At 42.5% G+C, this 26817-nt stretch overlaps 1 pseudogene; it reads left to right on the top strand.

The window, feature by feature from the left end:
* The window catches only part of LOC117365917, a 94288-nt pseudogene that overhangs the window by 33039 nt on the left and 34432 nt on the right, over positions 1–26817 (top strand).

The following is a 26817-nucleotide window of genomic DNA, read 5'->3' as shown; positions in this document are numbered from 1 at the left end:
CTCGTTCTCTTCACCTTGGAGAGAGTGAACAGTCTCTCTTTCTCTACTAAGTCAATTCCCTTCAATATCTTGAATGTTTCGATCATGTCCCCTCTCAGTCTTCTCTTTTCGAGGGAGAAGAGGCCCAGTTTCTCTAGCCTCTCGTTGTACGGCAACTCCCCCAGTCCCTTAACCATTTTTGTTGCTCTTCTCTGGACCCTCGAGTAGTTCTTTTTCATGTACAGCGACCAGCGTTGGACGCAGTATTCCAGGTGGGAGTGTACCATGGCCCGGTATAATGGCATGATAACCTTTTCAGATCTGTTTGTGATCCCCTTCTTAATCATTCCTAGCATTCTGTTTGCCCTCTTCGCCGCTGCCTCACATTGCACGGACGGTTTCATTTAATTGTCTACAAGTACTCCTAAGTCTCTTTCCTGGGGGCCTCTCTCCAAGTATAGCACCGGACATCCTGTATTCGTGCATATGATTTTTGTTACCCGGAAAAAATGGAAAATGCCAGGAGATCAAAAAATCTTAGGTTTTAAAATTTTCCTATATCTCATTTTCTTTCACCTTTAGAATTGTTAAAAATGTATATATGAAATATATTCTTCATTATACACAGGTTGAAGGATTTATACTGGATAATTTTTATTATATTCCTACTGGTACTAAAGTTATTGCTGAAGAAGGAGGTTTAGATTAAATGGTGTCTCCTGATAATCTAAATTTATCCCAGTTTCTAGAATCATCTAAAAATTATATAGCTAAGAGAGCAACATTATTCGTTACGTTTAGAATCGAATTGGAAAAGCAAGCCAATTTAAAACTTTATTTTGCTAACAAAATGGCATTATTTTGTGGCCAGCAATTGAATATATTTCTCGATGTCTCTAAACAGACACAATGTAGAAGAAAACAATTTTTACAGCTCAAGGCTCGTGTCTTAGCTGTGGGAGCTTTATTCTTTTTGAAATTTCCCAGTAAGTGTTTAGTGACCTATGAGAATACTAAATTTGTCTTTGTTGATCCAAATCAATTGGAAAATTTTCTTCTATATATATCCCCTGTTATTTCTAAAGAAAATATTGGTGAGGCTGAGGTTTGATGTAGCACAATATAATTTAAGCCTGATTATATGAGGATAAATTTTATTTTATTATGTTACCTCCTATAGGTGGAAAATCAGTCTCAATAATGTGGACTGGAAAATTTAAAATGATTTCTAACTACTTTATGTTTGAACTTGTGTATTTCCTGTATTTGTTATATGATGTAATAAATGAATGATTTTTGTTACCGACATGCATCACCTTGCACTTATCCATGTTGAACCTCATTTGCCATTTCGCGGCCCATTTCTTGAGCGCATTTATGTCTCTTTGTAAGTCTTCGCAATCCTCACTCCTCTGAATAATTTTGTATCGTCCGCAAATTTAATCACCTCACTCGTCGTGCCAATTTCTAGGTCATTTATAAATATGTTGAAGAGCACAGGCCCACGCACCGAACCGTGCTGCACTCCATTCGTGATGCTTTTCCAGTCTGAGTATTGTCCATTCACCCCTACTCTCTGTTTCCCATCCGCCAACCAGTTTTTAATCCATGTGAGTATATCATCCTCGATTCCATGGCTCGCAATTTTTCAAAGTAGACATTTATGCGGAACCTTGTCGAACGCCTTCTGAAAATCAAGATATACAATGTCGACTGGGTCACCCTTGCCTATCTTCCCATTTACTCCTTCAAAGAAGTGCAGTAAGTTTGTCAAGCAAGATCTTCCTTTGCTGAAGCCATGCTGGCTGGTCCTCTTCAGATTGTGTCCATCAAGGTGATCAATGATGTGGTCCTTTATCAGCGCCTCTACCATCTTTCCTGGTACCCAGGTCAGACTCACCGGTCTGTAGTTTCCCGGATCTCTCTTCGAACCTTTCTTGAAGATCGGCGTAACATTCACTACATTCCAGTCTTCCAGAATCTTTCCTGATTTGATCGACAGATTGGCTATTACCTGTTCTATGATTGTAACTGGGAAAAGAAAGAATCCCAAATCAGTGAAATGAAGATGCCATGAGTTTTGTTTGGTTAAGAAACATTAAAGCTTTTGATTTTGAAAAGTTTTAGTGTGACTCTGCTGAGGACCTTGAAAGTAGTAATTGCTTAATAAGGCCCTGGGCAGGGTTGTCTTACTGGCTTATAGAGTGCGCTAGGTCCAGAACATTGAGGATCCAGGACCAGGATGGCCCGGGATCATCACAACCTGTGTAAGTTCTAGGGTTGTATGTTTAGTTTAGTTTGGTCAGTATTTGATATACCACACTTCTAATTAAAATCATAGTGGTGTACAATAAAAAATTTTATCATAAAAGAAAAGAACTATGTAACATAATAGTAAAGGAAAGTATCAGAAAGATAAAACTAGCAGTACATGCATTTAGGTGCCCTGTTATAGAATTAGAGATAATGGGGGCAATATTCAGTCAGTGCCACAGTGCACCATTCACCTGACACTGACATTCAGCCTGGATATTCAATTCTGAACCATTTTTAGCCATGGCAAGTTAACCAGTTATGTCAATATTTAGAGCTACAAGAAGGGAGAAAAGCAAAAACTTGCCACAAGTTTCAAGTTTTATTAAAATTTGATTAAAATGCTTTTATAATAAATTGGACCCAAGGAAAGCTCTCTTCTGGCCTTCCGGGACTAAACCTAGCCCCAGCCTTCGCTCAGCTCAAACATGGATTTTCTTTTTATGAGCTCTGGTTGCGATTGCCTGACCTGAAGAGCTAGCTAGCACCCTGAGACTGAGTGGACCAGGGTTACATGTTTATATGTTCCACCTCTGCTTGAACCCTATGCTATTAAGATGTTTTAAGTACACTGTGTTGACACTGTAAGCAGTGTACTAAAATCATAATGTGTATTGTTATTTTAATATTTTATTGCTGTGGTTGTCTGTTGCCTATGTTTGGATTATCTGAGTGGTAAATAAATCTTAATAATGTAAATAAATCAATGATCCTATATAATAAAAGGTTAGTGGCGCATGCGCTTTTAAAAAAGCGTGATTACTGCGGCTGTGGTGTGTGATCCGTGGCCGTGTTCCATTTTAGAACCCGGCCAATGATCACTCTGGCCACTCCCCTCCTCCCGCCCTCACCAACCCGAAGAAAGCTCAGCAGACCTCCCGCCCTCACCTCACCAAGCTGGACCATACCTCCCGCCCTCGCTCACCGCTGCTGTCGCTGCTGCTGCCGCTGATCCTCCTCTTCGGAGCAGCCTGCGATCGTGGCCGGCTTTGGCGGGCCTCGCAGGCCGCTTTCCGGTCTCGGTGGCACGTTCGCTCTGACGCACGGGATCGCGTCGGGGGGAGCGTGCTTCCGGGTTGGGGAGCGGCCTGTGAAGTTCGCTGGGGCGGGCCACCACGATCGTGGCCTGCTTTGAAGAGGAGCAGGCCAGGTAAGCAGGGGGATTAATTCAGGGGGCCAGAGGGAGAGGGAAAGGGGCCATGGAGAGATAGGGAGAGGGAAAGGGGGCTGCTTTGGGGGGAAGGTGTGCTGGGGACAGACAGTTTTACTCTGGGGGGAAGACATAAGGGGCCATGGAGAGACAGGGAGAAGGAAAGGGGGCTGCTTTGGGGGAGGGGTGTGCTAGGGGGAGACAGAAGGAAAGCAGTCACTCTCTTCTTGTCACTCTCTCCCTTTCATCCATTGTCTACCCTCTCTCTGCCCTTTCTATATGGCATCTTCTCTCCTTCTAAGCCCCCGGGTGTTTACTTTCTGGCCAGCTCCCTCCTCCATTGTGCTACAGTGTTTTTCTGCTCAAAGCCGCGGGTAGCGGCTCCTACGCGCTTCCAGCAGATGACCCGGAAGCGCTCCCTCTGACGTTGCGATGTCAGAGAGAAGGCTTCCAGATCAGCCATGGGAGACATGTAGGAGCCATTGCCTGCGGTTTTGAGCAGAAAAATGATTGTAGCAGTGAGGAGGGAGCCAGCCTTAAGGACTTAAGCCTTAAGAACCAGGAGCGCGCATCCCTGCTCATCAGAATGGGGATGCGGAAGCCTGTGGCTGCTCCCACTGTCAGCGGTGCACATGGAGGATCATTCAGTCAGGGTAAGTATTACTGCTTTTTTGGGTTCCTTTAATGAAGGTTTATTATTAGGTACGTACATCTTCTATATTAGTGATTGCAAATTTGGGACCTGCTCAACCTTTATTTTGCTCATCAGCTAGTGTTAGTGTTTGTGCGGCCCCAGAAATTTTTTTTTTCATCCAATGCAGTCCAGGGAAACCAAAAGGTTGGACACCCCTGGTTTACATTTTGCCATACATACAATACAATGTGAGTATCATACATTTTGCCTTATTTACAATACAGTATCTTTGCTAACCAGGGTTCTTTGGGCATTTGCTTCTTTCAGGACTGGGTTTTAGTAATGGGGAAAAATGGAAGGAACTTCATAGATTTGCTGTGCTGACAATGAGAAACTTTGGAGTAGGAAAGAGGAGCGGATCCATGAGGAGATTCAGTTCCTCATGAAAGATTTCAGAAAAACCAACCGTAAGTATTCTTTATGCATTGGCTTTCATTTAATCTTGTAACCTAACCTTTTACATATTCCTAGTTCTTCCAAGGCTTGAAGAAACTTCTTTTTTTTTTTTTTTTTACATAAATCATAATGGTTGATGATAGATGTTCCAATGCCCTTTATACTGACTTTCTTGTGAAATTTCTAAAGGTATTTCAAACAATTCAAAATATTGCAGCTCATATGGTAAGGGCTAATGCTCAATCACTAGTGGTCAAATTATACTGAATATTCTTGTGTTGTATCCATGGTGGATGGTCCCATTCTTATTTTCTGCTATTTGATGCCACCGTCTACAGTGCGATGATCTCATGGCTCATAACACAGACAATTAGACACACAATGATAGCTAGACACAGCCAAACACCCAGCAGGATCAAATCAGAGGGAGGAACATAATAGAAGTTAGAGGGGCAGTAGAGAGTTTTGTGAGAGAGGTAGCAAGTTAGAGGAAGAGTGAGGTCTGACCATGCATAGAGATGCCAACCAGCCCCACAATGTACCAGCAAATGCTTCAGATCAAAAGAGATCTTTTCAGCAATATAGGACTTGTCATACATCTGACAACTAACAACATTTTCCAGTGCAATAGGGCAGGTATGCTGAACCTTAGGATTGTCCATGCATGCTGGCAAGCATACTACAGAAGATGTCAATCACAGCTTTTCAGTTCCTCCTTCTCCCTGGTCTCTGCTGCTTCCCTTCAGTTCCTTCTGCAGTTGAGCATAAAGGTGTCTGATTGCTCCCTTTTTTTCTTTATTGTGGTGTTTTTCATTTCTTTTTTTGTGTTGTTTTACGTGGCTCAAGGGATGCAATGCCTGCTTGGAGAGGAGCAGACTTTAGTTTGCAGCTGGCAGGTGTGTACTTCGGGGACCTGTGCAGCCAGCCTGCAGAAGATTTGTGGAGCTCTGAGTTCCAGACCCTGAGGACTTGCTCACTTCTGTGACTTGATGAGGAGCTTGCGCGCAGGCTGTTAGACATTAATAGCATCCCTTGGTGTGCTCGGGGAGCTGGCTGCAGTTTCATCTCCCCCCTACTTTCTGCATCCATTGCAGACTGGGGGTGTACAGGCTCAGTCCAACTAAGGTCTGATTGGCTTAGCAGCTGACCGGCAGCTTGAGGCAGAGAATCCCTCCAGATCGAGCTACACTTTCAAGGAGCTGAGAAAGGCTGCAGTACCATTTCCCCAGCACATGGCCTATGAATAAAGGCTGTGACAGCCTATGGGGAAAATTGGAGCGAGGGGTTGTCTGAAAAACTGTTTTGACTATTTCTGCAGTTTGGTCCCCTCTCTCAAATCCTATTTTTTAAATGTTTTTGATCAGCTCTGAAGCATTTTAAAGCCGTTTTTTGGTGCCAAAACGCTGCCAAGGAAACTATCTTGGATTTCCCAATTTTTTCAAAGTTCTCAAACTTTTTTAAAACACCTCATTTTGCCTCAAAATTGGTAGGGATGGTGTCCTCAGACCCTAATACCCCTTTATCCATTCCTTATTTGCCCTGGATAGGCAGCTGAAGAGTGCCCTTGCACCATGTGCTAAGCAGTATGGGATGGAGAGGTGGGAGCTTCGGGCTTAGCCCCTCCACAGGCCTCTAAGGCTGGAGAATGGCAGATGGTCCCATCAAGGGGAATGAAATCCCTTCTGGAGTCCCGAACAGCAGTCCTACACATTGTAAGGGCTTAGACTCTTTTCAGCCCTAGAAAAGGCATTTGTTCTACCCTGAGAAGCAAGAAGAATTGCCCTCTCAGGTCTTTACCCCAGAGTTCATAAAACTCCTCTGGCAGACTTATGCACAAGGAAGAAATCAACCAGCTAGGCCTCGCTCAAAGCATTTCTTCCCTGAAAGCGGAGACTAGTCTGGACTATGATGGTCCATCTGACAGGGACTTAGAGGACGAGGGATCAGATTTGATTTGATCCCATTTTTGTCCCAAAGTAAGGCTTCCCAAATGGGAAAGGATCTTCTCTTTAACAAAGAGGACCTTCCACTCCACTCTCCTCGTATTCTTCCCTTTTATGTATCCTTTTCCTGTAATTATTGTATTTCATTATTACTTACCCATTGTTTTCATGTCCAGTCCATAATTTGTCTTGTCGATATGCCTTTGTAAGTCTCTCCCTCTTGCTTTTAATATTGTAAAACACGTGGAGGGGCATAATCGAAAGGGGCGTCTAAGTCTGTTTGCATCCATCTCGCAAGTCATCCAAAATAAAAAACAGCTTAAGACATATTTTCGAAAGATACGTCCAATTTTTTTTTAGTTTTGAAAATCGTCTAATTATACGTCCTGCCGATCTGATCGTCCAAGCCACTAAATCCTCCATCTTTATACCACATTTTTGTCCAACTTTCCGTCTAAGTCCAAAACGCCTAGAACAAGCCCTGTTGGATGTGGGAGGGGTCTGCAAAGTGATGGACTGCACACCCAGACATGCCACCTAAATAGTAGGGTACCTTACAGGGCACTGCAGTGAACTTCACAAAAAGGGTGCCATGTCGTCTCCTCCCTACAGCTTCCTTATAGGTTACGGTGAGCCCCCCAAACCACCTCCAGAATCCCCTAGAGGGTGGTGGATACATGGAACGCGCTGCCAGAGGATGTGATAGGCAGAAGTACGCTACAGGGCTTCAAAGAAGGTCTGGACAGGTACCTAGAGGACAAAGGGATTGAGGGGTACAGATAGGAGTAGAGGTAAGGTTATAGGGACAGGATTAGAGGTAAATTATAAAATTAGTCAGAGACCACTGTTCAGGCCGCGGGAGCGGACCGCTGGGCAGGATGGACCTCTGGTCTGCCCCAGCGGAGGCAACTTCTTATGTTCTTATCTACCACCCCCAATAGCCCTTATGGCTGCAGAAGCCACTTATATGCCAGTAAAAAAGGGTTTTGGGTGTATAGGGCAGTGCACAGGTTTAAGTATCAATGCAGTGATTACAGGGGCTTATGGGCATGGATCCTCCTCTCTATGGATCCCTAACCCACCCCCAAGATGACTTAAGCTGCCTCTGTGCTGGACGACTAGGCTTTCCTATGCCAGGCGGCTAGGTGATGATGGTCTGGAGGCGGAATTTTAAAGTTGTGAATAAAATTTTTATGGGGGTGGGGGGGTCGTTGATCACTGGGTTAGTGTGTGGTGGTCTGTTTTATGTGTTTTCAGTGTTTATCTGGTGACTTTAGGTGGGTTTTTGTGACTTAGACTAAGTAACAACGTCCAAGTTCCATCTAGGCTCTGTTGTAAAACTTTCGTTACACATGCTGTACGACTAAGTCTAAGCCGGCCCACGTCCCGCCCTCAATACTCCTCCCGAAACACCCCGTTTGGTCATTCAGCGGCACTATGAAGTCCTAGGTCGTTTAGAAATACATCCAAGACCCGTTTTTATTATAAGCACTTGGACGTTTTTGAGAAATGATCGTCCAAATGCCGACTTAGGCCGGTTTTTGGACGTTTTTCTCTTTCGATTATGAGCCCCATAGAATTTATGATAGGCGTTTCAACAAATTTTAATAAAACTTGGAAACTTTAGAAACAGCCTCTGATCCAGGGGTCCAGGAGGCAGTATCGGCCAAAGATCAGGAAGAGGATCCCTCTGTTCGCCGACTTTTTAAGTCCTCTGTTTTACTGGAGATCATTACCGAGTCCCTCCGGGAACTGAAAACAGACCCTCTACAAACCTCAACCTCTTATTGTTCTCTTCTAAAGGGGTCCAGGCTCAACCCACATCTTTTCCACACTTACATGCTATTAACAGGTTTAGCCAAAAACTTCTAAGTTCCGTCTAGGATGTTTTGCAAAAGATTCAATTACTGTATTGCTACAAGACATCCAAGTCTAAGCCCACTAGACGCCCAAATCTCTCTTTTGAAATATTAGCACTTGGACTTTTTGATGAGTGAAACGTCCAAGTGCCGACTTAGGTGGTTTTTAGGATGTTTTTCTGTTTTGATTATACCCCTAATTGTCTATGATACTACACGCAGAACCATCTTTTCAGTGATTGCTCCCATTTTCTGGAATGCACTTCCCAACTCTCCCCCAAGAGACATCTGTAGAAAAATTTAAGGCCTTGCTCACAGATTCCCACAACTCATACACATCAATCTTACAGAGAAACTAATCTACCACAGTTTTTACTATCTGAAATTGTATTTCTCCCCACTATCCCTCTCCGGTTGTTCATTTTCTATACTCTCTTTACTCTTTTTCATCCCCCAACTAAAGATTTATTGTAAATGTAAACAGTTCAGATTACTATGACGGGTGCTGTCTGTAGCAGGTGCCAAGCTTTGGAATGCGCTGCCTAGTATTCTGCGATTTTGTGATGAGAGACCGAGGATCTGTTTTACAAAGTTCAAGTTCAAGTTCACATTTATTTGATTAATCGCCTATATAAGAAATTCTAAGCGATGTACAGTTAAAACGAATTAAGGGAAGACTAACTGTCTAATTATTAAGAAGTTAAAAAGCGTAGAACAAAATTGTTAACAGCTTATATAAAAAAAGAAACAAGTTTAAATAAAAAACATATATCTCATTAAAAGCAAATAAAACAATAGTAACCTGCAATTTAAGGATAACACTGTACATTTAGTTTTATGACAGACATGACTGAGAGGAAAGGAGGGAAAAGTTACAAATTTTACTCAAATAGAAGTGAAAAACATGTAATGGAAAAAACAAAAGGGTGGGGAAAAGAAGAAAGAAAAATCAAGAGACTAACTAATTAGTCGGTAAATGCGTCGTTGAAAAAAAAGTCTTTAATTGTTTTTTAAAAGAGATAAGATCTTTGTCCTTTCTAATAAATAGAGGCAGAGTGTTCCAGAGTTGGGGGGCTAAAACAGAGAACATATCGTTTCTCCTTGTTCCCACTATTTTTAGAGAGGGGATCGATAATAAATCTTGTTGTGAAGATCGAAGGGGTCGAGTTGAATGATATGGAGTAATCATTCTTGATATGAATTGGGGCGTGTTAAATAACAATACCTTGAAGACTAAAAGAGCTATTTTGAAGGTTATTCGGTGATTAATAGGTAACCAGTGTGACTTAATGAGTAGTGGTGTTACGTGATCGTATTTTTTTGCTTTGTATATAAGTTTTATGGCAGTGTTTTGGATTATTTGTAGCCTTTTCTTTTCTTTTTGCGGTATATTATAGAGCAAAGAATTACAGTAATCTATTTTGGTGATAATCATGGAATGAACAAGGATATTAACCGATTTTGGTTCTAGGTAAGAAGAAATGGATCTTATCAAACGGAGTTTATAGAAGCAGGATTTAACAGTTTGATTTATGTGGTCATGAAAAGATAAGTTCGAGTCAATAATTACGCCTAAAATTTTCACGGTTGATACAGATTCAATTGGGTTATTGTTAAGGACAAATGGAGATATTAGAGTAATATCTTTTCTCCAAGTAAATAGCATGGTTTGTGTTTTCTGGGTATTTAATGAGAGTTTATTATGGCAAAGCCAGTTTTTTATTGTGTCCAATTTAGTATTAATAGCTTTAATTTCTTCGATGTTTTTGGGATCAAGTGGGTGAAGGAGTTGTATATCATCAGCGTAGGAAAATGATGTAAAGCCCAGTGATTGACAAATAGTAAGTAAAGGTGAGAGAAAGATATTGAATAAAAGAGGAGACAGAATAGAACCCTGGGGTATACCAAAAGGTGAAGAGTAAGAGGCAGAGTAATCATCTCTAACTGTAACAGTAGAAGATCGGTTGGAGAGAAAAGATGTAAACCATTTTAGAACCTGTCCACCAATTCCAAAAGATTCCAAGCGATTGAGTAGGAGAGCGTGATCTATAGTGTCAAAGGCCGCTGAAAGGTCTAAGGAAAAAAGAGCAACCGATTTGTGGTGGTCTAGATAGTAATGAATATTGGTTACAAGGCCTAACATTGAATATTCTGTGTTATGGTGTTTTCGAAAGCCTGTTTGGTTAGGATGCAATGCGTTAGATGACTCGATAAAATCTGACAGTTGTTCAAAGACCAGTTTTTCGGTTAGTTTTGCTAGGAAAGGTAAGTTTGAAATTGGGCGATAGTTGGAAACATCATTGCGGTTAGCATTATAATTTTTCAGTACTGGAGTAACGGTCGCTTTTTTCCAGTTCAAAGGGACAGTAGCTGTAAGAAAACTATTTTTAATAAGTGAATGGATAAAAGGACCGAAGCAAGAGAAAAATTTTTTCAGGTAAATCGGAGGGATTGGTTCGGATCGAGAATTGTTTAGTTTAATTCTTTGAAAGACTCCTTCTATTTCTTTTAATGATGGAATTTTAAAGTTTATGCATTTGGATGTTGGTAAGGTGAGATCAGTGTTATTGTGTAATGGGTCATCTATTATGTTTGTTACAAGGGTTTTTCGTATTTGAGCGATTTTGTCGCAAAAATAATCAGCCAGATCTTGAGCTTTAGGAGTAAATTCAAAGTTCTTTTTATTATTTTTTGATTCAGGGGTAATGGATTTAAGAATTAAAAATAATTCAGAGCTATTTTTTGCCTTATCAATTTTATTAGAGTAAAAAAGTTTTTTTGCTTGGTTGATTTTATTTTTATAAAATTGTGTTTGTTCTTTATAATGTTCTAAATTCACGGATGATTTTGAGGAGCGCCATTTCCTTTTGAGCGAGCGAAGTTGCGTTTTGATAAGTGAAAGTTCTCTATTGTACCATGGATTATGAGCTTTTCGGGCAGGAATTGTTTTAGAGATTAATGGAGTTTTTGCATTCAGACATGATTCTAGTAAGGAATTCCAAGAAAATAGTTGATCATCAACAGAGTCAAAGTTAGGAATAATTAAGGTGGGACTAAAAAAAGGGATAATATCCGAGATTTCTAATTTTGAGAGGTCTCTGAAAGTAATCCTTTTTAGGGGTTCAGAAGAGGATATTGTTTCGGTCGAGTAGGAGTAATAGCAATATAAAGAAATAAAACAATGATCAGACCATGGTACAGGGGAGATAACAGGCTCCGAGTAAGATATTGATTGAGATTTAGTTGTAAGTATCATGTCAAGTGTATGTTTTGAGGAATGAGTGGGTTCTTTTATGTGTATAGCCAGATCCAAGGTTTTGATAAAATTGGTAATGTCAGATGTATAAGGATTGTTTTGGTTATCAAAGTGGATATTGAAGTCACCTAAGATAATAGGACAAACAGAATCAGAACAAAAATCAAATAATAAGTTTTGCAAAGAAAGAAGCTTTGTGAGATCTATGGGGGGAGGGATATAAAGTAAGAGAAGATCTGTTTTTGAGTTCTTGTTAATTTGGACATGTAAGAATTCTAGAACAGAATTGTTGCTAGATTGATCTCGTATAGATACTAAGTTATTTTGAAAGATAATAGCTACACCACCTCCCTTACGGTTATGGCGATGATTCCAGTAGTAATCATAGTTTGGAGGACAGCAGTAGGACAGAAAAGCCTCATCACCAGATGAAAGCCATGTCTCGGTAATACAAAGGATATGAAGGCCCTGGAGGAGAATAGCATCTTTTAGTAAATGATGTTTGTTTCGAATAGATCTTGAATTGATAAGCCCGAGTTTTAGTGGTTCATTAGTAAAAGATAGAAGATTTTGGTGAGAGGTGTATGTATTAAATGTGAAGTTATTCAAACATGCTGAAGTGGTTGGGACTACTAAAAGAGATTGAGGAGAACGTTTGTTAGGTTTAGAAGCGATAGGTCCAATGCGCCTATTCCCCCAGACGACTGGGATATTATTATTTGTAGTTGGCATATTAAGAGAGCCTAGGTTAGACTGATCATGTAAGTATAAGATACAGAAGTAAAGGGTAATCAGGCGAATGAGGTTAATGAACTGCAGTTTGTAGGTATGGTTAAGAAATCTTAAGAAAGTTAGAAGAGTTCCTAGAGGGGAAGCGCACTTGGAACGCGCACGAAGGAGCGCACTAAGGAGCAAGTTCTGCTCCTTTTGTGCGCTCCTTTGGCGTGTGCCGCAGAGGGGCCCTCTAAATAGGGCATGCGCTGACCTTGAAGGGGGCGGAGTCCAGCGAGCCGCCGCTTCGCGGCGGCAGAGGACCAGTAAGATTGCAAAACTGAAATTAAAATAAGACAATGGGTAAAACAAAACTAGAAGACAAAGTTAAAATACAAATAAAACAACAGCTTGTAAATTGGTGCAGCAGTGAAAATTAGTGCAGAGGTGCTGTGTTGGCAAGGCGTGCGCCACAGAGGGGCCCTCTAAATAGGGCATGCGCTGACCTTGAAGGGGGCGGAGTCCAGCGAGCCGCCGCTTCGCGGCAACAGCCCCGAAGCCCTTTAAATCTCTATGGGCTTCGGGGCCGTTCCCGCGCAGCAGCCACTAGCGAAGCTTTTTAAAACAGGCCCTGAATTTTAAGAAATGTTGAAAACACAATTATTTGTTAATGCCTTCATGTGCTAATGTTATTTGCTGCTGAAGCCTTACCGTCCTGTAAATGTTTCTTACGGGATTTTGTCTTTCCATCTTGTTGAATGAATTTGAAAAAAGGTTTTAATAATGATACTGTTAATGTTTTACTGTGCTTGTTCTGTCGAAACATGTTTTAGTATTTTTAATATGTATGCATGTAATTTTGTAAACCGCATAGTTTTTATGTGATATAAAAAATTTTAAATAAATAAATAATAAACTTAAAATATATATGTACATGACATGCTGCACATGGGCATGCCTGTTATGACATTATAGAATACTGAATCCCAAACTGAAATTACTACTGTTTTGTGTGTGTGTGTGCATAGTTAGAAAACTTTCTTTTCTATGTTTTCTTACAGAGTCACCCTTAGAGCCCACAAAATTCATTTGCCGATCAGTCGCCAATGTCATCTGTTATGTCCTCTTTGGGAGCCGCTTTGACTATGAAGATAAAGCCTTTCAGACTATCACCAGCTCAGTCAATGAGAATTTTAAACTACTAAACTCTTCCTTAGTGATTTCAGACTTTTTTCATAGTAAACTTCAGATATGTAACTATGATATCAAGAAAATATCCTGATCCTTTAGAGTTCTTTAACCAACTGGTCAAGCAGTTGATGTAGTGGACATTGGGTGGGACAACACTGACCATGGGAGATAGCCATTCCTCTCTGTGGCAGCCTATAAAATAACTTCAGAGTGTATATTAGATGTGGTTTCAAACTGAACAGACAAAAGCAAAAAAAAAAAATCCAACTAGTCTGCAGTGAAACACAAAACAGCACAGTACAAAAAGAGAACTGCAGACAAGAGCGTCTCTGCAATGCTTATACAGAGATTTGGCCCAGACAGTATCTGGTAAAGATTGTAATTCTAAAAGTAATGGTCTATTTTCTTCAGTAACCAACAGGTATTCTGAAGAAAAATCAATTCTCAACTCCATTTGAGTCATCAGATCTCTGCCTAAAAGATTTACTGGACATTGTGGTGCATATAAACATGGCTGTGTAACTTGTACCCCAAGTAATTCAAAAGTTACAGGGTGTGCCATCTGAGTTTTCCTGGTAGTGCCATCAAATCCAGTAGTGAATATCACTTCTAGAGATAATTTCACTCCTGGAACACCCTTCGCAACTATTCTCATTTCACACACTCCTTGTCCACCTTTCACACAAATAGATCTTCCTAGGAGGTAGGATTGGAACCATGCAAGCACTACATCCCCAATACCGACACTCTCTAATTTCATCAACAAGACAGCCAGATCAACAGTATTGAATGCTCCGGACACATAAGAACATAAGAGATGCCGCTGCTGGGTCAGACCAGTGGTCCATCGCGCCCAGCAGTCCACTCATGTGGCAGCCCTTTTGGTCAAAGACCAGTGCTCTAACGGAAACTAGCCTTACCAGCAACTTGTCTAACTTTGTCTTGAATCCCTGGAGGGTGTTTTCCCCTATGATAGCCTCCGGAAGAGCATTCCAGTTTTCCACCACTCTCTGGGTGAAGAAGAACTTCCTTATGTTTGTATGGAATCTATCCCCTTTCAACTTTAAAGAGTTCCCTCTCGTTCTCCCTACTTGGAGAGGGTGAACAACCTGTCCTTATCTACTAAGTCTATCCCCTTCAGTATCTTGAATGTTTCGATCATGTCCCCTCTCAATCTCCTTGAGGGAGAAGAGGCCCAGTTTCTCTAATCTGTCACTGCACGGCAGCTTCTCCAACCCCTTAACCATCTTAGTCGCTCTTCTCTGGACCCTATTGAGTATTACCGTGTCCTTCTTCATGTACGGCGACCAGTGCTGGACGCAGTACTCCAGGTGAGGGTGCACCATGGCCCAGTACATGTCCTTCTTCATGTATGGCGACCAGTGCTGGACGCAGTACTCCAGGTGAGGGTGCACCATGGCCCAGTACAGAAGCATGATAACCTTCTCTGACCTGTTCGTGATCATTCCTAGCATTCTTTATCATTCCTAGCATTCTGTTCGCCCTTTTCGCCGCCGCCACACATTGTGTAGACGACTTCATTGACTTGTCAATCAGAACTCACAAGTCCCTTTCCTGGGAGGTCTCTTCAAGTATCGCCCCAGACATCCTGTACTCTTGCCTGAGATTTTTCTTACCGACATGCATTACTTTACATTTATCCACGTTGAATCTCATCTGCCATGTCGATGTCCATTCCTCAAGCCTGGTTATGTCACGTTGTAGATCTTCGCAATTCCCCTGCGTCTTCACTACTCTGAATAACTTCGTGTTGTCCACAAATTTAATCATCTCGCTCGTCGTACCTATGTCCAGATCGTTTATAAAGATGTTGAAGACTATGGGTCCAAGCATCGAGCCCTGCGGCATTCCACTGATGATGCTCTTCCAGTCTGAATATTGCCCATTCACCCCCACTCTCTGTTTCCTATGCTCCAGCCAGTTTTTAATCCACGTGAGTATTTCTCCCTCGATTCCATGGCATGCAATTTTCCGAAGTAGTCATTCATGCGGAACCTTGTCAAACGCCTTCTGAAAGTCTAGATATACAATGTCAACCGGGTCACCCTGCCTGTTTACTCCCTCAAAGAAGTGCAGCAAGTTCGTCAAACAAGATCTGTCTTTGCTGAACCCGTGCTAGCTGGTCCTCATCAGACCGTGTCCATAAAGGTGATCAATGATGCGGTCCTTTATCAGCGCCTCTACCATCTTTCCCAGTACCGAGGTCAGACTCACCGGTCTATAGTTTCCCGGATCTCCCCTCGAACCTTTTTTGAAGATCAGAGTAACATTCGCCACCTTCCAGTCCTCCAGAATCTTTCCCGTTTTGATCGACAGATTGGCTATTAGTTGAAGTAGTTCAGCTATGGTCCCTTTCAGTTCCTTGAAGACCCTCGGATGGATGCCATACGGTCCCGGGGATTTATCGCTCTTAAGCCTATCAATTTGCCTGTATACCTCTTCTAGGCTGACCGTCAACCCTGTTAGTTTCCCGTTTTCGCTTCCAGCATATAACTTGATGGGTTCCGGTATGCTGTGTATATCCTCTTTGGTAAATGCAGATGCAAAAAATGTGTTCAGTCTATTGGTGATTTCTATGTCCTCCTTTAGCACTCCCTTCATTCCTTGGTCATCCAACGGTCCCACCACTTCCTTTGGGTGTCGTTTTCCTTTAATATATCGAAAGAACGGCTTGAAGTTTTTTGCCTCCTTGGCTATTTTTTCTTCGTAGTCTTTTTGCCACTTTTACTGCCTTATGGCACCTGCATTGGTATTGTTTGTGCTTATTCCAGTTTTCATCCATTTTCGATCTTTTCCATTCAATAAACGTGGGGTTTTTTTTGTCTTTGATTGCTTCCTTAACCTCTATAGTGAGCCACACCGGTTCTTTATTCATTTTCCTCTTTGATCTCTTGTTGATACGTGGTATATATAGATTTTGCACCAGCTTGCTCCAGCGTTCTTATATTGTTTATCCTCTTCTTAATTTTCTTCCCTACCATGTGTCTGTCTCATCTCTTCATAGTTTCCTTTTCGGAAGTTTAGGGCCATGGCCGTCGTTCTGGGCCGACGTTTCGCCCCTATTTCCAGGTTGAAGCGGATCATATTGTGATCGCTGTTTCCCAACGTCCCTTCTACTTCTACATCCTGTGCCAGTCCTCGCAGCCCATTTAGAACTAAGTCCAGAATTGCGTGTCCTCTTGTGTTTTCCTTGACAAGTTGTTCCAGGAACCAATTACCTACAATTTTTAGGAACTTGGTCTCTCTAGCACAGCCGTAGGTGCCTAGGTTCCATTCTATCCCCGGATAATTGAAGTCGCCCATGGCAACTGCATTGCCTCCCTTGCAATTGCGTTCAATCTCATCCGTCATTTCTTCATCAATTTCTTCGGACTGCCCTGGGGGTCGGTAGTAGATACCTATCCTCGTTTCTGGAATTTTGATCCATAGAGACTCTAACTTATCTGTCCGTTGTGGCATGTTCTCTCCAGTAGATTCAATTCCCTCTTTGATGTATATGGCAATGCCTCCTCCCTTTTGAGCCACTCTGTCTCTGCAGTATAGTTTGTATCCCGGTAGTACCGTGTCCCAGGCATTTTCATCAGTCCACCATGTTTCCGTGATGCCAATGATGTCGACGTCATCCTTTTGTGCCACAGCTTCTAGTTCACCCATCTTATTTCTAAGGCTCCTTGCATTCGTGTACAAACACTTGAGTTTGCAGCCTGTTCCCTTCTTGCGTGTCCTTCCCTCTTGTGTCTCTTTCGGTCTGTCCTGTCCGCGATCTGGTAAGTCCTCCCCTCCATCTTCCTGCATGGTATCCTCCGGGTATACCGGTTCCCGAATCATCGACTCTCTCTCTCGGTTGACTGTCAGCTTTCCCCTTCTTCCTAGTTTAAAAATTTCTCAACTTCTCTCTTGATGTTGCTTGCAAGTAGCCTCGTTCCGTCTCTGCTGAGGTGGAGTCCATCCTTCCTGAATATCTAGGGAAATCATACAATAACACTGTTTTCCCCAGAAATGACACCAACAACAGCTCAACACAATGTGCTTTCTGAAAGCCAAACTTGAATAGGTTTAAACATTCATTATTTTGAATGTAATCATCCAGTTATTGTAGTACAATTTTTTCAGTGACCTTACCAAAAAAAAAAAGACAACTGAAATTGGTCTTTAACTGGACAATTGCTAAGTATCCAAACCATTTTTCTTCAATATTGTCGTTACTGTCGCCTGTTTACAAATCTCTGGAAACACCCCCTCATTCAAATATTTATTTATAACCAAGGTCACAAATAGGGAGATCTTTCCTGACATCATACGCAAAATATTTGTATTATATGGATCATGTAATGAACGTGTGGGTGTAATACTGGCAATGATATTAGCCATTTCCATTTCATCCACCTTACAAAAATCTTGCTTTGCCTCAATTTCCTTCCAGGATATTAATTTAAACAGTCAATTCTTTCTCTGCCTTGGGCGGGAAAATAGCCCCTTACTCACATATCTAGAATTTGGAGCAAGATAGAACCTCCCTATGAATAAAAGAAGACCCAGATAGGAAGCTAGAGGGTTGCTCTGTACTGTCTCCTTTCTCTGGTTAATTTCCATTAAAAGACTCCTGCTTTTTCATTCTCTAGATCAGAACCCAACAGGGAGGTTTCCAATGAGTCTTCAAGGTTTTAGGTTTCATTAAAATTTGATTTAATCGCTTTTCTAATTTCAACAAAACAACAAAATCCTTTTTGTTACTATTACTATCATTTCTATAGTACTACTAAATATCCGCAGTGCGTCTCTTTAACTGATCAATGATACCCTTGTACACCCTTCTTAAACCACATGTCCATTAGTAATTACTGACAGATACATATGTCATTGCTAAAATTGCAGTAGTATGCAGTTGTACTACCAAAGTCACACTGAAAGCTACAATGCTACATAAATTGTTTATAATGTTGTTGGATAATGTAATAATAATAACTTTATTTTTATATACCGCCATACCACAAACAGTTCTAAGCAGTTTACAAGGGAAGAGAATGTATACAGACAGTGACATTACAGAGAACTTTCGAAATTACATTGGCATGAGTTTAGTCAGGTTTATCTGGAAGTGTTTTGGAAGTACATCAGGTTGAAGTGGGGTCAGAGAAATTTGTCAAAGAGATAAGTTTTTATTGACTTCCTAAACATTTGGTATGAAAGTGCATTTGAGATGAAGTTAGTTAAACATTTGCTCCATTTGCCTGCTTGGAATGATAGTGTTCTATCGAGGTATCTCTTGTAGGTGCGGCCTTTTAGGGATGGAAAAGCGAACAAGTAGGTACTGCGTGTATTAGTTGTGCCTGGGAATTCGAATTGGTGAGACAGATAGGAAGGGGATGAACCTGTCATGGTTTTGAAGCAAAGGCAAGCAAACTTTAAAATGACCCTTGCTTCCACAGGCAGCCAGTGTATTGTTTTGTAATATGGGCTTACATGATCTGATTTCTTGAGGCCATAAATGAGACGGACTGCAGCATTTTGGATGACTCTCAGTCGTTTGATGGTTTTCTTGAGAGATCCCAAGTATATAATATTACAGTAGTCTAAGGTACTTAAGATCAGGGACTGAACCAGCAGTCAAAAGGAAAAGAAATCGAAGTATTGTTTAATGGTACAAAGTTTCCATAGAGCTTCCCTGGCAGCTGGTAACCTCCTCCACGGGAAAACGGAGAAAACCCTCCCCTCTTTTCTCACTTCCCTTTTCTTCTTTTTGTCCCAAACAGGGTAGCTCACCACAACTCAGCCTGAAAAACAGATACCACGTCTTGCAGGACATTACTACCGAGGAGGTAGCGGAAGAGGCTCGGGAAGATACCCTGCGCACAACTTGGACTCCAAAGCACGCTGATCAGCCTCCCCGGAAGGAGCGCAGAGTGGTAGTCATTGGGGACTCCATGCTGCGAGGAACCGAGGGTCCAATTTGCAGACCAGATTTGCTGTCAAGGGAGGTCTGCTGTCTCCCTGGAGCCAGGATTCGTGACGTCACCACCTGTCTCGATAAACTACTAAAACCTAATGACCATTTCCCTATGCTTCTTATCCATGTAGTACAAACGACACTGCAAGGAACATCTCAGAGAACATACCCGATGACTTCAGAGCCCTGGGTAGGAAGCTGAAGCAAACAGGTGCACAGGTGGTCTTCTCATCCATCCTCCCAGTTAGAGACAGAGGAAGAGCCAGGGAAGAACGCATCCAACGTACCAACGAGTGGCTTCGCAACTGGTGCATAGAGATGAACTTTGGATTCCTGGACCATGGAAAGACACTCCAGGGACTGCAGGGACCGGACGGACTTCACCTGACCAGAAGAGGTAAAAACGTACTTGGACACCGTCTAGCCCGCCTACTTCGCAGGGCTTTAAACTAGGTAAGTTGGGGGAGGGTATCCACTCACATTCCAGAACAGTAAGGAATCATCCGGTGGAGGCGAGACACAACCACTCTTCTGAATCCAAGGTAAGCACCCATAATACGCATGACAGCCCTAGCAAACACAAGGGATGGAGGGCCATGTATGTCAATGCACACAGTTTAGGCAATAAAATTCTGCAATTGGAGACCGAGATAGTGAATGCCGACCTAGATGTGGTTGCGATATCCGAGACCTGGTTCACGGACTCTCATGGGTGGGATATGGCCATACCAGGTTACAATTTACTTCGTCGAGACAGAGAGGGCAGGTTAGGCGGAGGGGTAGCGCTATACATTAAAGAAGGCATCAAAACTACCAGAATCACGGACGTTAAGTACACCGGGGAATCCCTCTGGGTGAACCTGGCCAGAGGGAGAGAAAAATGCCTGTATCTTGGTGTGGTATATAGACCTCCAAGACAACCAGAAGACAAAGACACGGAACTAATCGAAGACATAGAAAATATCGCTCTACGGGGGGACGTTGTACTAATGGGAGACTTCAATATGCCGGACGTAGACTGGAGCACACCTTCAGCAACAACCAGCGGCAGCAAGAGGCTATTAGCCTCCATAAGAGGAGCACGCCTCAATCAAATGGTAATGGAGCCCACTAGGGCCCAAACGATCCTTGACCTAGTACTCACCAATGGGGAAAGTGTCTCAGAAGTCTTCGTGGGAGATAAGCTAGCCTCCAGCGATCATAACATGGTATGGTTCCACCTGAGGAAAGGTTTCCATAGATCAAACACTAAAACAAATGTACTCAACTTCCGAGGAACAGACTTTGCACGCATGGGAGTCTTCGTCCATCAGGCGCTCCAGGTCCAAACTGAGACAGGGAATGTGGAGGATATGTGGTCATCCCTGAAATCTGTCATACACGAGGCAACCGGCCGTTACATAAAATCATCACACAAACGGCGAAGAAAAGACAAACCCCAGTGGTTCACCGCAGAGATCTCACGTCTCGTTAAGGAGAAGAAAAACGCATTTGCTTCCTTCAAACGCACAGGAAAAAGCGAAGATCAACTGCTACACAGGATCAAGTCCACAGAGGTCAAAACAGCAGTCAGGGAGGCCAAACTTCGAGTGGAAGAAACTCTAGCAAACAACATTAAGAAAGGGGACAAATCCTTTTTCCGGTATATCAGTGACAGGAAAAAAAACACAGACGGGATAGTACGCCTGAAAAAAACGGACGGGAATTACGCAGAATCGGATCCCGAAAAGGCCGAACTACTAAACGAATACTTCTGCTCGGTCTTCACCTGCGAGGCGCCAGGGTCCGGCCCTCAATTGAAGCCACAGTCAAACACAAAAGACCCGTTTCGGAATTTTAAATTCACATCCAGCGGGGTTTACTTTGAGCTAACAAAACTCAAGGTGGACAAAGCCATGGGACCGGACAATCTGCACCCCAGAGTGCTCAGGGAGTTAGGTGATGTCCTGGCAGAACCGTTAGCCGTGCTCTTCAATCTCTCACTGAGTACAGGGACAGTCCCCTTGGACTGGAAAACAGCTAACGTCGTTCCTCTACACAAAAAGGGTTGCAGGACAGAGGCTGCAAATTACAGACCGGTGAGTCTGACATCGATAGTATGCAAACTCATGGAAACACTGATCAAACGCCAATTGGACACGGTCTTGGACGAAGGGAATCTACGGGACCCCAATCAACATGGATTCACCAAGGGTAGGTCCTGCCAATCAAACCTCATCAGCTTCTTTGACTGGGTAACAAAAAGACTGGACGAAGGAGATTCACTAGACATAGTGTACCTGGACTTCAGTAAAGCTTTTGACAGCGTCCCACACCGCAGACTGTTAAACAAGATGAAATCGTTGGGGTTAGGAGAGACTCTGACGGCATGGGTCAATGATTGGCTGAGTGGCAGACTTCAGAGGGTGATGGTTAACGGTACTTTCTCTGAGACATCAGAGGTGACCAGCGGGGTGCCGCAGGGCTCGGTCTTGGGTCCACTCCTCTTCAACATATTCATAGGAGATCTGACTCAAGGGCTTCAAGGTAAGGTAACATTATTCGCCGATGACGCCAAACTATGTAATATGGTAAGCGAGGACAATCTACAAGATATTATGGCGCAGGACCTGCGTACATTGGAATGCTGGTCCTCAACCTGGCAGCTGGGCTTCAATGCTGGAAAGTGTAAGGTCATGCACCTGGGTAGCAGAAACCCATGTAGAACTTATACCTTGAACGGGGAGACCTTGACCAGGACTTCAGCAGAACGAGATTTAGGAGTAATCATTAGCGCAGACATGAAATCTGCCAATCAGGTGGAGAAGGCTTCCTCAAGGGCAAGACAGATGCTGGGTTGCATCCGTAGAAGTTTCGTCAGCAGAAAGCCTGCAGTCATAATGCCATTATACAGGACCATGGTGAGACCTCATCTGGAATACTGCGTGCAATTCTGGAGGCCACATTATCGCAAAGACATGCAGAGGGTCGAGTCGGTCCAAAGGATGGCCACCAGAATGGTCTCAGGGCTTAAAAGTCTCTCGTACGAAGCAAGACTAAACAATTTGCAGCTCTACACTCTCGAGGAACGCAGGGAGAGGGGAGACATGATTGAGACGTTTAAATACGTCACCGGACGTATAGAAGTGGAAGATAACATTTTCCTTCTCAGAGGCCCCTCAACCACAAGGGGGCACCCGCTCAAACTCAAGGGCGGAAAATTTCACGGCGACACCAGGAAGTATTTCTTCACGGAGCGAGTGATTGATCAATGGAACAAGCTTCCAGTACAGGTAATCGAGGCCAGCAGCGTGCCAGATTTTAAGAATAAATGGGACGCCCATGTGGGATCCCTAAGTGGGTCAGGGTAAAACATTGTATAATATTAAGGGGAGGGTCTATAGAGTGGGCAGACTTGATGGGCCTTGGCCCTTTTCTGCCGTCATCTTTCTATGTTTCTATGTTTCTAGAGTGAGAAAGCATTTTTTGATTTGAGCATTAGTATAATCTTCAAACATCAGGCTTCGGTCCAGGGTGATGGCAAGGATTTTGGTTGTGAGATTAATTGGGTAATCTGATTTATTTAGTCTCAAGGAGGTATTCACGATCTTGTTATTGGGACTTGCCAAGAAGATCTTGGTTTTTTCGGGATTCAGTTTTAGTTTGGAGTGCATAGTCCAATGTTCTACCTTGGTAAGGACGGATAAGATGAATTATTCTGTCTCTTGGGTCAATGAGGTTATGGGAATAATAATTATTATATCATCTGCATATATGTACAATTTCAGTTTTAAATCGGATAGCATATTTCCCATTGAAGCCATGTAGATATTGAAAAGTGAGGGGGAGAGTGGGGAGCCCTGTGGTACTCCACAGGGATTGGACCAAGCTTGAGAGAAGGTTCCTTCACTGTAGACCTGGTATGTACGTTTTTTTAGGAAACCCATGAACAAATTTAGTACCTGTCCAGAAATGCCGATGGAATCAAGGCACCTAAGCAGGAGGTCATGATCAACAAGGTCAAAGGCACTGCTCAGGTCGAACTGCAGTACCAGTGCGCTTTTTTCCCGGGAAAACAAATGGAAAAGTCATGGAGGCCAAAACTGTTTCAGTGCTGTAATTTGTTCGGAAGCCAGATTGAGAATTATGTAGAATGTTAAACTTCTCTAAATATTCCGTGAGGTCGATGTTAAACAGACCTTCCATTAGTTTAAGAAAGAATGGTATGTTGGCAATGGGTCTGTAGTTGGCCGTCAAGGAAACGGACTCCTTTGGGTTTTTGATAATAGGAGTCACGAAGATATGACCAAGTTCCTCCGAGAATTTACCGGTACGCATGCATGATGAAACCCAGTTAAAAAGTTCAGCCTTGAAGGAGATAGGAGCAGTTTTTATAACAGTCGGTGGGCAGTTGTCCAATAGGCAATTGGATTTTACATATTTTGAGTAAAGCTTGAGGAAGTGGCTCCAGTCTGGGTTTTCAAAGTGATTCCAGATCATATGAACAGCTCTACCTTCTTTGTCTAAGGCAGGAAACATGATAGGTAGATCTATGCTTGAATCTGCAAGAGATGATCTCAATTTGTGGATTTTTGTAGCGAAAAAGTCAGCTAAGATCGCCGCAGAGGGTGGAGAGTCTGTATTGGAGTACTTGTGGAATTCAATATCAAACAAAGAATTGACTATTTTGAAGAGTTCATGACTATTTAAAGTAGGAGAATTAATTTTTTGGGAGTGATGTTTGCTACACTTTTCTTTGATCATTATTTTGTATTCTTTAACCTTTAATCGCCAAGTAAGTCTATCCTCATCTTTCCTTGTTTTGCACCATATTCTTTCCAATTTGCATAATTCCCACTTTAAGAACATTAAGTTGGTATCGTACCAGTTGTCTGATAAACAATGTCTTTTTTTACGTTTTTTCAGAGGGGCTATGCCGTTTAAGACCTGATCACTAAAGTTTTTCCATCCTAAAATGAAGTTAGGGTCAAAAGCTGGGTTGGAGATTAAGCTATAGTGCGTCCAAAATTCTACTGGGTACAGCTGTCCTCTTGTGCAAATAGTTTTCTCTTTGAAGTTGTTTCTTGGTTTTGTTTTAAGTTGTCTTTTAATCCAGCATAGTTCAAAGTTGCATAAGAGATGGTCTGACCAGGGAGTATTGGACCAGGTTTCACCTTTGAGACTTATACTGGGGTTCGTTGGAACATTAGAAAGGAATGTGATCAGATCTAAGTGGTGACCTTTCTGGTGGATTTTAGTCGGGTATGGTTTGGAGAACCCTAATGATGTAATGAAGGAAAGTAGGTCAGTTACATTGGAATTGTCTGCCTATTCGAGGTGTAAATTAACATCCCCGGCTATAAAGTTGTAGGCACCGGCTACCAAGTTTGCAAGGAGGAATTCATAGAATTCCTCTTTTGCTAGGTGCCATTTGTTGGGGGGGAATGTAAAATATTGTGAGGATAAAGTTGTCTTTGCAATCCTCTTTAGATATTTTACAGGTGAGAATTTCCAGGTCAGTAGTCAGTTTGGAGCCTAACACTTGTAACTTTAAGTGGTCTCGGAGAATTATTGCTAAAACACCTCCTCTTTTTTGATTCTTGATAAAGGGATACTTTTGTAGTCTGAAGGTAGTATATCACCTATGATGATATCCTGATCAGAGGTTAATCATGTTTCAGTTAGAAGTAGAATATCCAGATGGGTTTCTTCCGGCCAGTCTTTGACCAGTTGTGCCTTATCCCTGACTGAACGAATGTTCAGGTAAGCTCCAGATAGCTTGTAATGATCTAGAGGAGCCAACGGCTCTGAGTGTTATAGGTTTTTTAGGAGTCATTGTCTTTTGTGCGTTGGTCTTAAGGGACGGCGGGAAGAGTTAACCACAGGGATTGGGAAGGGACCTGTTTCCGTGCAGTCATAAAGGTGGCGAGAGGGGTGAAAAGATTTTTCGGACCTGGTGATTCTCTGTCTCATGTAAAGTGAGTTTGAATTGATTCAAATGCTAAAGCTCTTGATATCAGACTTCTCGTACCTAGTAAGTAGAGGACCAGTAAGGCTAAGACCTTTCCTGTGACATCGGCCATGACAGCTCTGAGATTAAGGGGGGACTAGAAGCTAAAATCAGTGGGTTGGCATGACTGGCAGCAGATTCCTGATTCAGTTTGCTTTATGAGATGGCAAAAGTTACTGTGCTGAAGCTTTAAAGTGGAAAAAAAAACCCACACTGGAGGCCTGAGACCTTTAAAGGGTTGAGGTTAAACAGACAGAATCTGGGGAGAAGGGGGCGGGTCTTCTCAGCAAAGATGAAAGTTTGACTTGGAGTCTCGGTGCAGTGAGAGGGACAATTGGCTCCCTTTCCTTCACTGTGCTGGGTTCTGAAACACGCGGTGGCCCTCTGAGCCCCTTAATGGAGCTGAGAGAGGGCTGAAGAGAGCCCGAGTTAAAAGTGGGCAGGGCATCCTGCCAAATAAGCAGGCAGGGAGCAGGATCCGGTGCAAATATTAAGTGTGCAAATATTAAGTGAAGTTTTCAGCATGAGGAATTTACCCAGCTATTAAGCTACCTGGGCAGATGCCTTCTCCTCACCCCATTAAGCACCTATCTGCACCCCCTGGGCAGTGGGCACCTCTGGTTAAAATCCACCCACACTATATTAAGCAGACTCTGAATTCCTTTCTGTTATACATGAGGTGTTGCCTAAGTTACCGTATGTCACAGAGGACTCTCTCATAGGCCACTATACTTCTAAGCAGTCTTGTGCAACAAAATTTTATAGAGCTTTTAGGAGGAAACAGTATTTTAACGCTAAGACCAACTGTTGCTTTAACTATCATTCATAGGATGAAATGAGAAATAGACCAAAGTCAGACTTGTGATCTTCCATACAAATATATCACTCCTCTACTCTGATCTTTCAGCTGTACAATATCTACCCAGAAATCATGGATTATCTGCCAGGACCACACAAAAAGATATTGATAAATCAAGAAATTATGAGACCCGTTCTTTAGGATATAATCAAGGCTCATCAGGAGACCCTGGATCCCGACAATCCCCGTGACTACATCAATGTTTTCCTCATCAAAATGGAGAAGGTAAAATGTAAGGAATTGTGATACTGTCTGGCTTTTTCAGGATTTTACAGATTTTTGCATTCATGTTTGAAAGCTGGAAGGACTGCTAACATATCTGAACAATTTTCAAAGTTTAAAACTAACTGCAGTTCTCCAAGTCTCCCTCCACCCCTGTGTAAGTGAGGCTGCACTACCTGCTTCTAGTTTTACTATTAGCAGATACTGTTGGTAGGATCCAGCCAATAGGAAGGATAGGGACAGTTCAACTTATGAACCAGATGAGTCACTGGCCAGGGCACCCTTGA

The sequence above is a fragment of the Geotrypetes seraphini genome, chromosome 8 (genome assembly GCF_902459505.1).
Source record: "Geotrypetes seraphini chromosome 8, aGeoSer1.1, whole genome shotgun sequence".
Taxonomy (NCBI): domain Eukaryota; kingdom Metazoa; phylum Chordata; class Amphibia; order Gymnophiona; family Dermophiidae; genus Geotrypetes; species Geotrypetes seraphini.
Note: the sequence above shows the minus strand (reverse complement) of the source record. Positions and strands in the feature narration are given on the sequence as shown.